Consider the following 15263-nt stretch of genomic DNA (forward strand, 5'->3'; position numbering starts at 1 on the left):
TCTTTGCAATAGCAAAAAAGATGGAAGCAACCAAAGTGCCCATCAACAGATGAATAGATAAATAAATTATGGTATGTTCACACAATGGAATACTACACATCCATAAAGGACAGTGAGGAATCTGTGAAACATCTCATATCATGGAGGAATCTGGAAGGATTTATGCTGAGTGAAATTAGTTGCAAAAGGACAAATATTTTATGATATCACTATTATAAGAACTCGAGAAATAGTTTAAAGAGAGAAGAAAACATTCTTTGATGGATACGCAAAGGGGGAGGGAGGGAGAGAGGGTTGGTGAGGGATATTCACTAATTAGATAGTAGATAAGAACTACTTTAGGTGAAGGGAAAGACAACACACAATACAGGTGAGGTCAGCACAACTGGACTAAACCAAAAGCAAGAAGCTTCATGGATAAACTGAATGCTTTGAAGGCCAGAGTAGCATGGGCGGGGGTTTGGGGACCATGGTTTCAGGGGACATCTAAGTCAATTGGCATAATAAAATCTATTAAGAAAGCACTCTGCATCCCACTTTGAAGAGAGGCACCTGGGGTCTTAAAAGCTAGCAATCAACCATCTAAGATGCATCAATTGGTCTCAACCCACCTGGATCAAAGGAGAATGAAGAACACCAAGGACACAAGGTAATTATGAGCCCAAGAGACAGAAAGGGCCACATAAACCAGAGACTACACCAGCCTCAGCCCAGAAGAACTAGAGGGTGCCCAGCTACAACTGATGTCTGCCCTGACAGGGAACAAAACAGAGAACCCCTGAAGGAGCAGGAGAGTAGTGGGATGCAGATCCCAAATTCTCATAAAAAGACCAGGCTTAATGGTCTGAGTGAGACTAGAAAGACCCCGGTGGTCATGGCCCCCAGACTTTCTGTCGGCCCAGGACAGGAACCACTCCCAAAGCCAACTCTTCAGCCAGGGATTGGACTGGACAATGGGTTACAGAGGGATGCTGGTGAGGAGTGAGCTTCTTGGATCAGGTGGACACTTGAGACTATGTTGTCATCTCCTGCCTGGAGGGGAGATGAGAGGGTAGAGGGGTTAGAAGCTGGTGAAATGGACACAAAAAGAGAGAGTGGAGGCAGGGAGTGGGCTGTCTCATTAGGGGGAGAGAAATTGGGAGTATGTAGCAAGGTGTATATAAGTTTTTGTGTGAGAGACTGACTTGATTTGTAAACTTTCACTTAAAGCACAATAAAAATTTAAAAAACTCCCAACAAAAAAAAAGCCCTGGCCTGGATGGCTTCATTGCAAGTTGTACCAAACTTTCAGAGAAGAGTTAACACCACTACTACTAAAGGTATTTCAGAGCATAGAAAAGGACAGAACACTCCCAAACTCATTCTATGAAGCCACCATATCCTTAATACCAAAACCAGGTAAAGACAACACAAAAAAAGAAAATTACAGACCTATATCCCTCATGAACTTAGATGCAAAAATCCTCAACAAAATTCTAGCCAATAGAATTCAACAACATATCAAAAAAATAATTCACCATGACCAAGTGGGATTCATACCAGGTATGCAGGGGTGGTTCAACATTAGAAAAACAATTCATGTAATCCATTATATAAATAAAACAAAAGACAAGAATCACATGATCTTATCAATTAATGGAGAAAAGGCATTTGACAAAGTTCAACACCCATTCATGATAAAAATTCCTCAACATAATAAAGGCTATTTATACAAAGGCAACAACCAACATCATCCTAAATGGAGAGAGTTCTGAAAAAAAAACATTCTGCATCCCACTTTGGTGAGCGGCATTTGGGGTCTTAAACGCTAGCAATCAACCATCTAAGGATGCATCAATTGGTCTCAGCCCACCTGGAGCAAAGGAGAATGAAGAAAACCAAAGACACAAGGTAATTATGAGCCAAAGAGACAGAAAGGGTCACATAAATCAGAGATACATCAGCCTGAGACCAGAAGAACTAGATGGTGCCTGGCTGTAACTGATGAGTACCCTGACAGGGAACACAACAGAGAGTCCCTGACAGAGCAGGAAAGCAGGGGGATGCAGACCTCAAATTGCCGTAAAAAGACCAGACTTAATGGTCTGACTGAGACTAGAAGGACCCCAGAGGTCATAGTCCCCAGACCTTCTATTAGCCCAAGACAGGAAGCAATCCCAAGGCCAACTCTTCGGAGGGATTGGACTAGACTATCAGATAGAAAATGCTATTGGTGAGGAGCGAGCTCCTTGGCTCCAAGTAGACACATAAGACTAAGTGGGCAACTCCTGTCTGGAGGGGAGATGAGAAGACAGAGGAGGACAGAAGCCAGCTGAAACGTCACAGGAATACAGGATGGAGAGAAGGAGTGTGCTGTCTCATTAGAGGGAAAGCAACTAGGAGTATATAGCAATGTGTATATAAATTTTTCTATGAGAGACTGACTTGATTTGTAAACTTCCACTTAAAGCACAATAAATATATTAAAAAAAAAAAAAAAAGAGATCTCCCAGAGCTGGAATGTGATTTCAAATGATGACAAAATTCACAGATACTACTAATGGTGCTGTGATTCACTGCCTATATTAAAGATGAAAACAAATGCTAATTTCAGTCTAAGGTTAGTGGAAAAAAAGATGTAATACTTTTCTCATTCATGTTCTGCCTGAAATCTCTCCACAGACTTCATGGGTGTCCCTGGACCCAGTTTCAGACGCCTTGCTCTATAGGAAGTCTGGAGCTGGGGGTGGAAGGCTGATCACTTTATTAGCCCGTGTGACCTTAAACAAGTCATAAGTTCTTCTCCATCCTTAAAATGATGGTTGACAGACAAGTGGTGGTGGACTCATCTGTAGTCCTTTATTTTAGGGATGGGGAAGGACTTATGACATTAACATCACATGCAAGTAAATTATGCTGAAGATCATTCATAAATGGTTGTAGCAGTACATCAACAGGGAACTGCCAGATATTCAAGCCAGATTCAGAAGAGGATGTGGAATGAGGGATATCATTGCCGATATCCAATGAATTGTGGCTGAAGGCAGAGAATATGCAAAGGCATTTGACTGTGTGGGTCATAACAAATTATGGATAACATTTCAAAGAATAGGAATTCCAGAACACTTAATTGTGCTCATGAGGAACCTGTACATAAACCAACAGGCAGTCATTCAAACAGAACAAGGAGATACTACATGGTTTAAAATCAGGAAAGGTGTGCATCAGGTTTGTATACTTTCACCATACCTATTCAATCTATATGCTGAACAAATAATCCGAGAAGGTGGACTATATGAAGAGGAACAGGGCATCAGGATTAGAGGAAGACTCATTAACAACTGTGATATGCAGATGACACAACTTTGCTTGCTGAAAGTGAAGAGGGCTTGAAGTACTTACTGATGAAGATCAGACTACAGCCTTCAGTATGGATTATACTGCAACATAAAGAAAACAAAAATCCTTACAAATAGACCAATAATCAGCATCCTGATAAGTGGAGAAAACATTGAGATTGTCAAGGATTTCATTTTACTTGGATTCACAATCAATGTCCATGGAAGCAGCAGTCAAGAAATCAAACAACAGAGGCAGGGTCAAGATGGCGGAATAGTCAGATGCTTCCAGTGGTCCCTCTTACAAAAAAGATCTGAAAAAACGAGTGAATCGATTATATATATGACAAGCTAGGAACTCTGAACATCAAAGGCAAAGTTAAGAAATCGGACTGAGTGACGGGGGAGGGAGAGACAGTGCAGAAGCACCAAGGAGTTGCCAGACCTGACTCGGCAGGATCCGGCGCCCCTCAGCTCTGACCATGACAGGGCTGGCAGTGGCATTCCAGATGCACTGCTTCAGCAAAAGAAGGCAAGTGAAATGGTGCATCCCCATCCCCTGGCACAACTACGGTGGGGCAAGCCATCACACAGAATCTACACACTCCTCTGGAATCAGCAAATAAACAGTGCTGTCAGCACAAGATAAGTGATTTCATCTAATTTACTACGGGGATCTAATAGCTCACCCTTTTGAAAAAACTCTCTCTCACCTATCTGACCACTCCTCCCTCTGCCCCCGCCGGCTTCAGTGACAGTTGATTTCCCTGGGCCTGAGACAGGTCCTACTGTGCTCCCTGAGCCATTCTCCCAGCCTTGGAGAAGGAACAAATTAACAAACGGGAAAAATAACCTGCCGGTTCCCCTAATCTGGAAATTTAGAGCAGAAGCAGCTCATGTGCAGACAGAAGCAGTCCACAGACTTTGAATGTCTTTCACCCCTGCATTGATTCACGCGGCCCTATTTCAGTAGCTAGGATCTTGCTATTACACTGCAAGGGTGAGTGTACTTGAGGTCTGACTGTAACTGTTTCAGCTGTGCGGTGGAGGGGGGTGGTTGACATTTGATACCACTCTGCCTATTAAACAGGATCCTCACCTACCCATATCAGGGGCCCAAGGACTGGTGACTCCACCCACGCCACCTAGCCACTCCACAACAGGGGTCCAAAGATAAGTGGTGCCTCCCAGTCCTTTCAGTTAAAAGCATTGGGTGCCTATGGTATGGCTGCAGAGCCCACCCACCAGTGTGCTCTAGAGAACAGAGATGTGCCTTCCTCAGAGACACTTGGGGGAAGATTGTCAGCTCCCTGCCTTCCTCAGAGAGTGACCCCCTGATGCAACCAGAAACCTGTGCATACGCCAATCACCACTGCTCCTCTAACATTATAGGTGAGAGCCTGCATCACATACTAGGTGACTGACCACCTGGACACCTAAGCTGAATCTATACAAGAATAGTGAATGGACTCCTAGGCTCGTGTACCTGATAACAGCTCTAGCCCTCTGGTGACAGGACATTGGTGCTTCAAAGGCTCCCATAATCAAGTTAGCTCACTCTAGCACCCCATTTGGATATATCAAAGAAATCAAACAACATATTGCATTGGGCAAATCTGCTGCAAAAAATGCAATATGTTGTTTGATTTCTTTGATGCAAAAGACCTCTTTAAAGCGTTAAAAAGCAAAGATGTCACCCTAAGGACTAAGGTGTGCCTGGCCCAAGCCCTGGTGTTTTCAATAGCCTCATGTGCATGCGAAAGCTGGACAAAGAGTAAGAAAGACCAAAGAAGAATTGATGCCTTTGAACTACGGTGTTGGCAAAGAATATTGGATATATTATGGACTACCAGAAGAACAAACAAATCTGCCTTGGAAGAAGTACAGCCAGAATGCTCCTTAGAAGCAGGGATGGTGAGACTTTGTCTCACATATTTGGACATGTTATCAGGAGGGACCAGTCCCTGGAGAAGGACATCCTGCTTGGTAGAAGATCAACAAAAAAGGAGGAAGACCCTTACTGAGATGGATTAACACAGTGGCTGCAACAGTGCAACAAGCATAACAACGATTGTGAGAATGGCTGCAGGACCGGGCACTGTTTCATCGGGTCGCTATGAGTTGGAACTGACTGGACATGTTTTAATTATGGTGTTGGTGAAGAATATCAAACGTACTACGGACTGCCAGAAGAATGAACAAAACTGTCTTGGAAGAAGTACAGCCAGAATGCTCCTTAGAAGTGACGATGATGAAACTTTGCCTCACGTATTTTGAACATCTTATCAGGAGGGACCAGTCCCTGGAGAAGGACATCATGCTTGGTAAAGTAGAAAAACCAAAAAACCATCCTGTCGCCGTCAAATCGATTCTGACTCATAGCAGCCCTCTAGGAGAGAGTAGAGCTGCCCCATAGAGTTTCCAAGGAGCACCTAGTGGATTCGAACTACCAACCTTTTGGTTAGCAGCCATAGCTCTTAACTACTACACCACTAGGGTAAAGTAGAGGGTCCATGAAAAAGAGAAAGACCCTTAACGAAATAGATTGGCACAGTAGCTGCAACAATGGGCTAAAGCATAACAACAATTGTGTGGGTGGCACAGGACCAGGCAGTGTTTCATTCTGTTGTACATAGGCTGTTGTACATAAGGTTGCTATGAGTTGGAACTGACTAGACAGCACCTAATAACAACAACAAAATGACGGTCTTGATGGATTTGAGCCTGCGTACCCTGAGGGTCTGATAAAACCATTTAGTAAATATTTACCAAGCACCTCCTATGTGTGTACTCCCCCACCCCCATACTGGGCATGACATGGCCACCAGTGACTGGTAACACACTGTCCCAACACTGCCCAGCTCATACAAACAGGGGAGAGAATGCTGGGACTCAAGTATGGGCAGATGGTGAACAGCACCAGGCATGGTCAAGGGACTCTGTGAAATCAGCAATAGAAGAGACCTCAGTCCAAGGGGGAACCAGCAGAGGAAGCATCTGAGAGCAAGTCGAACACTCTTTTTTTGGACACATCATCAGGAAAAACCAATCTTTAGACAAGGATATCATGTTTGCTAAAGTAGAGGGTCAGCAAAAATGGAAATCCTCAGTGATATTAGTAAATGTTGGATGAATAGGTAGGTAGGTAGACAGATGATAGACGATAGATTAGATTAGATAGATAGATGATAGACAGGATAGATAGACAGACAGACAGACAGACAGATAGATAGGTGATAGAGAGAGACAGAGACAGCGACAGAGACAGACAGGTAGATAGATACAGATAGCTGCAGTTGAGTCTGCATGACAACCTTATGTACAACAGAATGAAATTGCCCAGTCCTGCATCATCCTCACAAGGGAGGGGATATCCAGGCCTAGAGGTGGGAAAGTAAGAAAATGGATGTGGAAGCCCTGGGGGGCTCAGTAGACCCTTCAGAGAGGGTGGAGTATGGGGGTGGAGGAGATTTTTCACTCTGATCTTGGACTAGCATGCTTTGGAAAATACAGGAATGGGAACAGGGCCATCCACGCCCCTCAGAGTACTGGGAGCCATCACAGTGAATGATAGCAAGCTAATCACAGCCACTTGGCTCCGATGAGGGCCCCTTGTCTGTCTCTGAGGACCCTCCAGCAAGGACAAGTGCAGGACAAAAGCAGCACCTCCCCCTCCTCGCTTGCCTCACCCTCATTAACATCACACAGGAGCCTGCCAACCAGGCTCCTGCCTCTGCAGCCAGGCAACTGGACCTACCAACCCACCATTGGCTGAGCCCCAACCGAGCAGATGTGGGCCCTGAAGGGGGCTGTGACCGAATCCCACTCCCCACAAAACGAAGTCAGGCAACCACTGCCCTGAATACTCTATCAGCCTCAGCTTGCATTGTCCCACAGAGCCGCGGCACCCCCGAAAAGCCAGAGAGAGGTGCAGAATCATAGAATCACTGAATTGGCTACTCCTAGCATTCTCAGAGACCTCAACTTTTACCTGTGACCAGACTCTCAGAGTAGAATCTTAGCATCACAGACGAGGGCAACTTTTACCTGTGATTAGACTCTCAGAGTAGAATCTTAGCATCACAGACAAGAGCAACATGAGCATGTCGCTCCCCTAGCCTAATCGGACTGCTGCTTTAAAATGTGACATTGCTAAACAAGAGCACTGCAGGCTCCTAGAATCCTAGGCTCCCCAGACTTTTTATCTTGAGCAGGTAGCGCATCAGAGCTCTGAGGTCCCAGGTGGTCCTGGGGAGAGATTGGCTAGGGGTTTGGGGCTGAGAGTGCCTGTGTCTGTCTGGATCCCACCTATTCAGGGGTAATGGAGAGGGGGCGTGAGAGTGATGGGAAGCCTGATAGCCCATTGAACACAGCAGCTCCCAGGAGAGCACTGGAGCGGGAGGGGCGGGAGTGCCAAGAGGTAGCCCTGGCCAGACTGTGTGGGAACAACCAGAGGGCAGAAGGCCTGGCCCCCTGAGGCCCCTCAGAGCCTGGGACCCATGAGCACCACAGGTCCCAGGCTGTGGAGGACGGGCTGAGAAGGGCTGAGGACCCTGATTCGGGTCTCAGCTGGCTGAGCTGTTACTGGGCACGGGATGGGAAAGATTTTTTTCCATTTTGATCCCATAGCTCTAAAACCAAAAAAACCAAACCCATTGCCATCGAGTCTATTTCAAATCATAGCAACACTGTAGGACAGAGTGGAACTACCCCCATAGGGTTTCTAAGGATGAAATCTTTACAGGAGCAGACTGCCACATTTCTCCCATAGAGTGACTGGTGGGTTAGAATGGATGACCTTCCAGTTAGCAGCCAAGAGCTTAACCACTGCACCACCAGGGCTTCTCCTGTAGCTCTACTGGGTCTCAGAACTGCATGGGATGGCATGGGATGCTTGGGAGCTGGGCAAATATGGGGGGGGGGATGATATTATCTTCAGATCACTACATACATAACTGAGACTGAGTCAGGAGACACCGTTCCCCCCAAAGCAGTGAACTCACAAAGTAACCTGCAGCCAAATCTTCCCCTCTCCCCCAGTGTATTGGCATGGGGGCAGGGAGCGCTTCTCTGAGTTCCCTTCAGCGTGATCTGATCCTGATGGCCTGGGACTGTGTGGTGTACATGTGTAGGGATCACAGCAGTGTTCAGGGGTTTTGCCTACTCTTAGGTGAAGGAGCTGGTTCCCCAAACAGCCTGGATTAGAATCTCAGCTCAGCTTCTCTCTTAGCCACATGATGCTGGGCAAATGACTTAACCTCTCTGACCTCAGTGTTTCCTCACCTGTAAAATAGGAGCAACTGTCCCCTCCACACTGGGTTACTAAAGGAACAACAGACCCAAAGCACAGCCCTTTAATAAACTGTAGGCACTGAGCACAGGTGAGGCTAATCTTTGGTGACCCACACACCCTCTTTCTGGCCTTCCCAGGTTTGATACCTGGGGGCCCTCAGCCTCCATCCACCAAAACCTGCTCTTCACGAAAGATCTGGGTAAAATGGTCCCAGGGAACATCTAGCTCAACTGGCATAACATAGTTTATAAAGAAAATGTTCTGCATTCTACTTCGGTGAGTAGTATCTGAGATCTTAAAAGCCTGTGAGCAGCTGTCTAAGATTTTCCACTGGTCTCACCTTTTCAGGAGTAAGGGAGAATGAAGAAAACTAAAGATACAAGGGAAAGGTTAGTGCAAAGAACTAATGGACCACAACTACCATGGTCTCCACCAGGCCGAGTCCAGTACAACTAGATGGTGCTTGGCTACCACCACTGACTGCTCTGACAGGGAACACAATAGAGGGTCCTGGACAGAGCCGGAGAAAAATGTAGAACAAAATTCTAACTCACAAAAAAAAAGACCAGACTTACTGGCCTGACAGAAACTAGAGAAACCCCAAGAATATGGCCTCCAGATACCCTTTTAGCTCGGTAATGAAGTCACTCCTGAGGTTCACCCTTCAGCCAAAGACTAGACAGGACCGTAAAACAAAACAAGACTAAAGGGGCACGCCAGCCCAGGGGCAAGGACTAGAAGGCAGGAGTGGACAGGAAAGCTGGTAATAAGGAACCCAAGTTTGAAAAGGGAGAGTATTGACAGGTCATGGTGTTGTTAACCAATGTCATAAAACAATATGTGTACTAGCTGTTTAATGAGAAACTAGTTTGTTCTGTAAACCTGCATCTAAAGTACAATTGAAAAAACAAATCTGGGTAAAATCTCTACCCTAACCTGTCAGAGCCTAGTCTTCCCTCTTCCTGGGGGATTGGCGTTTTAATGGATCAAAGCTTTAAGCCAAAGAAATGAAGGGTAATAGTAGAATGGATGGATAGGTTGGGGGAAGTGTGTTTGGAACACAAAAGAGCTCATTGGGGCTTGATGTCAGAGAGATTCTGGACTCTCCCTGCCTTCAAGCCCTAGGGTCCTGAAATCATAGTCTTGTTCCTCTCAAAAATATCCACGTCTCCCTCTGACTCTGTGGAAGCAAGAAACCAAACTTCCCAGCCTCTTGCCAAGCAGTGCTGTGAGCGATGAGGCTGGGTCCTCAATGGTCTCCCTGCCTCCACTCTGACCCCTCCACATTGACTACCAAAATTTCCTTAAAACACTGGTCTGACCTTAATCCTACCCTGCTGGCAACACTCAATGGCTCCCTATTGCCCTAGAGACATTCAATGCCCTTGGTAGCCTGGCCCCATGACCTCTGCAACCCCATTGGTTCCCATCCCACACACACTACCAGCCATACAGATTGCAGCTTCCAAAGCACATCCTGCTCTTTCTTCATGCTACACCTCTGTCCATTCTGCTCTTGCTACCTGGAATACCATTCCTCCCTTTGCACACCTGAGAAATTCCCACTCCTCCTTGAAGAACCAGCTCCCTCTGGGCACCCCTACGCTGAGTCAGACTCCTCCCTTGGCTGACCCCTAGAGCAGCTCTTACCACATGACTGCAATTGCCTGATTCATCTGTGCCCCCAGCACTGCCCAGCCCAGCAAAGGAAGCAGTAAGTGTAAGGTGACTTAGTAGATGAGAGTTGCGTTGCGCAGTACAGTAGTCTCTAGCAATATGTGACTATTTACATTTAAGTTTGTTAAAATTAAACAAAATTAAAAATTCTTGTCACTGAAATACATGTGGAAACTTAAATTGGTGTATGTTTTTGCTGTGTATATTCTGAGCAATAACAATAGAAGAATAAAATAAAAAAATTTTTAATTCAGTTACTTGGTTGCACTAGCCACATTTCAAGCGCTCAGTAGCTACATGTGACTAGTGGCTGCCATATTGGAAAGCACAAATATAGAACATTTCCACCATCACCAGAAGTTTTATTCAACAGCGCCGGCCTACAGGGATGGAGGGAGCTGCAGGTTGGGAGTCAGAAGACCTGGGTTCCAGCTCCACCTTGACTCCTACTCTGAGTTTAGACAAGGCCCTTTGCCTCTCTGAGCCTCAGTTTCCCCTCCTGTGCAGCCTATCCCACATGTTGTGCAAGACAGTCAGTGCAGGATGACAAACCTTTTGATGGATTATTTTAATTATTTTACCTCACTATACTGGATGTGCTATCATCAGGCTCATGAGGATGTAGGCAAGCAAGTAGGACAGTGAAGCCCTGCTGATGTGGAGGCTCAGGGACCCACCTGTCCACTGCAGGCTCCAGAAGCTCCAGAAAATAGCCCAGAGTCCCAAGCTTGTCCAGTAAGCCTCCCTGGGTCTTTGTTTTCCAGGCAGTTGTCTTCCAGGCCAGCAAAGCCACAGCCAGGGAGACATGCCCTGCAGAGGGCATCCTGACTCTATGGGGTCAGCTGTCTCCTCTCTGTCCCCATAGGCCCAGCGTGTAGCTCTCCATGGGCTTGAACAGTCCTAAGTGAAGCCGAGGCACCCGAACTCATCCCTTCTGAACCCAGAGAAAGGCCAGGGCAGGGCCTTGGGGAGGAGGCTGCTTCAGGGGCCAGCCCAGAAGCGGGGCGGAGGAGTGCAGAGTGGGAGAAATGCGCTATCAGCACCGCCTGTCCTCCCCGCTTCCTCTCTTGAACGGATCACATCCTGTTATTGTGTGGACAGAGAAGGCTGGGACCTGGCAGGGGAGGCAGGGCTCAGACCAAGCAAGTGGGTAGGGTAGGGGTAGAAAGGAGAAGCCAGAGGAAACATCAGAGTGGGCATCAGGTAGCTCAAGAAGCCCAGGCCTGCCAGACCCCAGAGGGCCTTGGTGGGAGTATGGGGCCCAGGGGAGCCCTGATGGCACAGTGGTTAACAGCTGAGCTGTTAACCAAAGGTCAGCAGTTCAAATATACCAGCCGCTCCTTAGAAACCCTATGGGGCAGTTCTTCTCTGTCCTAGAGGGTTGCTCTGAGTCGGAATCAGCTCAACGGCAAGGGGTTTATGCGGCCCAGGAGGGAACACCAACATTCCCAGAGCAGCTTGCATCTGCCATTGAGAGAAGATGCTGGGGTTCAGAATAGGCTGTGCCTTCCTGCAAGGCACCTGGAAGGGAGGAAATGGCACCTCCTCCAGGAAGCCTACCCCAGGCCTCCTCAGGTTCCTTCTATTCAGCAAACATTTGCTCTGGGCCTCCACCACCAGAGCCTGGGGTCCCACAGCCACTGGTCCTCCTACTTTCACAACACTTTCCTCCAGGGTTGTGATGTTCTGTGTCCGTTCACCTATACTCACCTCCACCCAGCCAGTGAGCTCTCTGTGAACAGGGACAGGGTGGTGGCTTGCTGGCTCTCCAGCATGCTGCAGGCCCAGGGGAATTCCTGCTGCTCTGAATGTCACATCTCCCTCTGCCCTCTTTCTCTCTTCTGCCTATCCCCATCCCATTTCCAAGAATAATCATGGCTGCTTTGGGTTTCTATAAAACACAAGCACTTTACGTATATTATTTTGAAATCCCATGACAGGCCTGTGAGACAGATGTTAATGTCTTCATTTAACTGACCAGGAAACTGAAGCTCAGAGAAGTTAAGTGATTTACCCAAAGTCACATAGCTGGTACTTGGACCCAGGTGAGTCTGACCCCAAAGGCCAGACTCTTTCTATGTCCCAGTTGCCTTTCTGCTCACTCCCATCCATCCCTGGCTCTCCCTCCCTGAGCTGACACCACACCAACTGTGCTCACTGCTCACTGTGCCCATCCTCGAGCCAGGCCTGCTGCTATAGACAAGCTCTGCAGCACCCACACAGATTGTTCATGGTCCTGGGCAGATTGCTGCCGGACAAGCTGAGCTTCTACCTCCCCCACAGCATTGACCAGGACTGTCTGCTCTAAGAACACCAACTGCCTAGTGGCTGTCTCTTACTTCTTTCTTTTCTGGAGGATGGGGAGCACTAACTCTGGGCTCAGGCTGAATTCAAATCCTGGGTAACTGTGATCAAGCCCCTACCCCTCTCTAGGCCTCACCTCCTCCTCTAGACGATGAAGAGAGGCCCTGGATGATCTTGACCTACAGTCTAACTCTGACTCATGATTGCCGAGCCTCTGCTGCTGGACTCTGTATCCAGCACCATGGCCTGTGTCCCTTAGCAGGCTGGTCAGTGGTGCTCATTGGCTCACATGGACAGTCTAGACAGAGGGGTGTGCTGACGACTGGGGAACAGTACAGTTAGTTGGTTTGCAAATAGGGAAGGGGGCAGTTAACAGGGATGAGAAGGTCAGGCTGCTGTGAGCGGACCAGATAAACAGCCCCCTGATCTTCATCACTCCCACCCACACCACCCCGGTCCAGTATGATAACCAGGCTACTGGAGCCCAGCCCAAGAAAGCTCATACTCCTCCTTCCCACTCCCCTCACCAACAAAAGCAGCCCACATGCCTCTGCCGGTCCACAGGGCAGAGCTAGCCATCAGCTCCTGACCAGCTCACGGCTGTGGTTGTAGGGAAGGAGGAGAGGACTTTGGAACTGGTATCTTTGTAGGCATGACCCTATTTCTCACCCATCCACCCTCCTCTACCATTTGCTTCCATCTTGACTTCAAAACTGAGCTAGGAGAATCCATACAGGGGAACCTCTTCACTTGGTAAATATTGAAGGAGACCTGTGCCAGGTCTAATGCAGGACACCGGAGACAAGAGACAAATCAGGCGTGGTCTCGCCTCTAAGGAGCTCATGTTTCAGTGGTGAAGCCAACAAGGAGACAAATATTAGAGAGCACAGAGTGAAAAGGGCCACAATAAAGGGAGCATGGGCACCTGTGGGGACACAAAGGAGACAGCTGGCTCCAGAGAGTCAGGACAGTTTCCTGGATATGAGGACAAGTTCACCAAATGAAAGGAGGGTGTGAGTGGAGGACGGGTAGACTGTCCCATTCAAAAGAAATAGCTGGTGCAAAAACTTGAGGGTTATTAAAAAAAAAAAAAAAGAACAAGCCCTGGAACAGGAAGAAGGATAGTATAATTGCAATGAGAATGAAGGAAGACTGTTGAGAAATAAGGCTGGAGAGATCAACAAGGCCATCTCAGGCAAGGCCTCAGTAAGTGGCCCCTTCCACATGGTGGGCAGAGACCCACAGTGCCTCAGGAATAGTACTGTCCTGGGTGGCAAGAGGCCTTGTCCTGCCCTACCTATCATTACCTATCACTGTTCGTGGGGTGTGTGGTCCTGGAAAAACTCCTTTCCTCTCTGAGCCTCAGTTTTCCCATATGGACATGTGGACACTAACCCAGACAATTCCCAAGGTCCTGGCCAGCCTGGACATTTTGTAACCTCATAGCCTGTGCCTTGGTGGCCACAGCTGTTCACTGGCTCTTCCTGACCACTTGGACATGTAGTGCCCAGCCCTCTCCTAGGAAAAGTCTGGAAGTGGAATGTGCCTCTCTTCCCCTCTTCAGTCCATTACAGCCAGGCTGCTGCCTCCACCTCTCTCCTAACAAAGAAATGATATCACCAAAGTCATCATGGCCTCCATGTTGCTAAATCCAGTCAACACATTCAGAACTTTTCTTCCTTGACCTCCCGGCTGCATTGGACTTGGTTAATTGCTTCCTCCTCCCACCCCATGCCCTTTTGCTTTAACCTCTGAAACACTAATCTCTCTCAGTGTTTCTCCTATCTCTCTGACCACTCTCAGTCTCTCCCTTTCTTTCCCAAGCTGTTAATGGCAAGTCCCTTCATCATTTGGCTCCTCAGGATCCTAAGTCTGTGGGCTCTAACCAGGCTGTAAGTCCAGGATTCCACCACCACCCCTAAGTTCTATAGCCAGATCTCACTGATCTCTCCTCTCCAGAGCTAATTCTAGCTGTCCAGTTACTTCCTTTCCCCTGGGCCAAGGGGAAGCACGCTTTGGGGTCTTCCAAAAACCAAGAAGGTTCTCTACAGGGTAGAGCATGATCCGCAAGCACTGTCCTGCCTTTGCCCTCCTAGCTATAGTTGGAGTTTCCCTGAGGACAGGGGAAACCAAAGTCACCTTGCCTCTCAGAGCCTGTTGGGATGAACACAGCTCACCCCAAAGGAGCCAGAGTTATATGTGGGCCCCTTGAGTCCCTATAGACACACCTCTTTTCCCAAGTATTAGTCACCTTCTAACTTACTATATAATCAACATATTTTGTGTGTGTGTGTGTGTGTGTGTGTGTGTGTGTGTGTGTGTACTGTCTCCCCTGCTGGAATTTAAGCTTCACAAGAAGAGAGATCTTTGTTTTTTTCCACTGCTAGATCCCCAGTACCTAGAACAATGCAGTTGTTAGTTGCCACATGTTGGCTCCATCTCATGGCAACCTTAGGTGTAACAGAACGGAAAGTTGCCCAGTTCTGCACCATCTTCATGATCGTTGGTGTGTTTTGAGTCCATTGTTGCAGGTATTGTGTCAATCCACCTCATTGAGGGTTTTCCTCATTTTTATTGGCCCCCTACTTTTCTAGTTATTGGTCTTTCTTAATGACATACCAAAAGTGAGTCAAAGTCTCACCATCCTCATTTCTAAGGAATATTCTGGTTGT

The 15263-nt window shown here is 47.5% G+C and overlaps 1 protein-coding gene across 1 annotated transcript in view; it reads right to left on the minus strand.

Annotated features, from left to right (window-relative positions):
- PDZK1IP1 (PDZK1 interacting protein 1) overlaps positions 1-11281 on the minus strand; it is a 37107-nt gene extending 25826 nt beyond the window's left edge. Inside the window, exon 1 of the mRNA XM_064281923.1 lies at positions 10965-11281. The gene's annotated coding sequence lies outside the window, so the exon portion shown is untranslated. The remainder of the gene's footprint in view (positions 1-10964) is intronic.
- Positions 11282-15263: the final 3982 nt, after the last annotated feature.

This window comes from Loxodonta africana, chromosome 3 (genome assembly GCF_030014295.1).
Source record: "Loxodonta africana isolate mLoxAfr1 chromosome 3, mLoxAfr1.hap2, whole genome shotgun sequence".
In the NCBI taxonomy this organism is placed as follows: domain Eukaryota; kingdom Metazoa; phylum Chordata; class Mammalia; order Proboscidea; family Elephantidae; genus Loxodonta; species Loxodonta africana.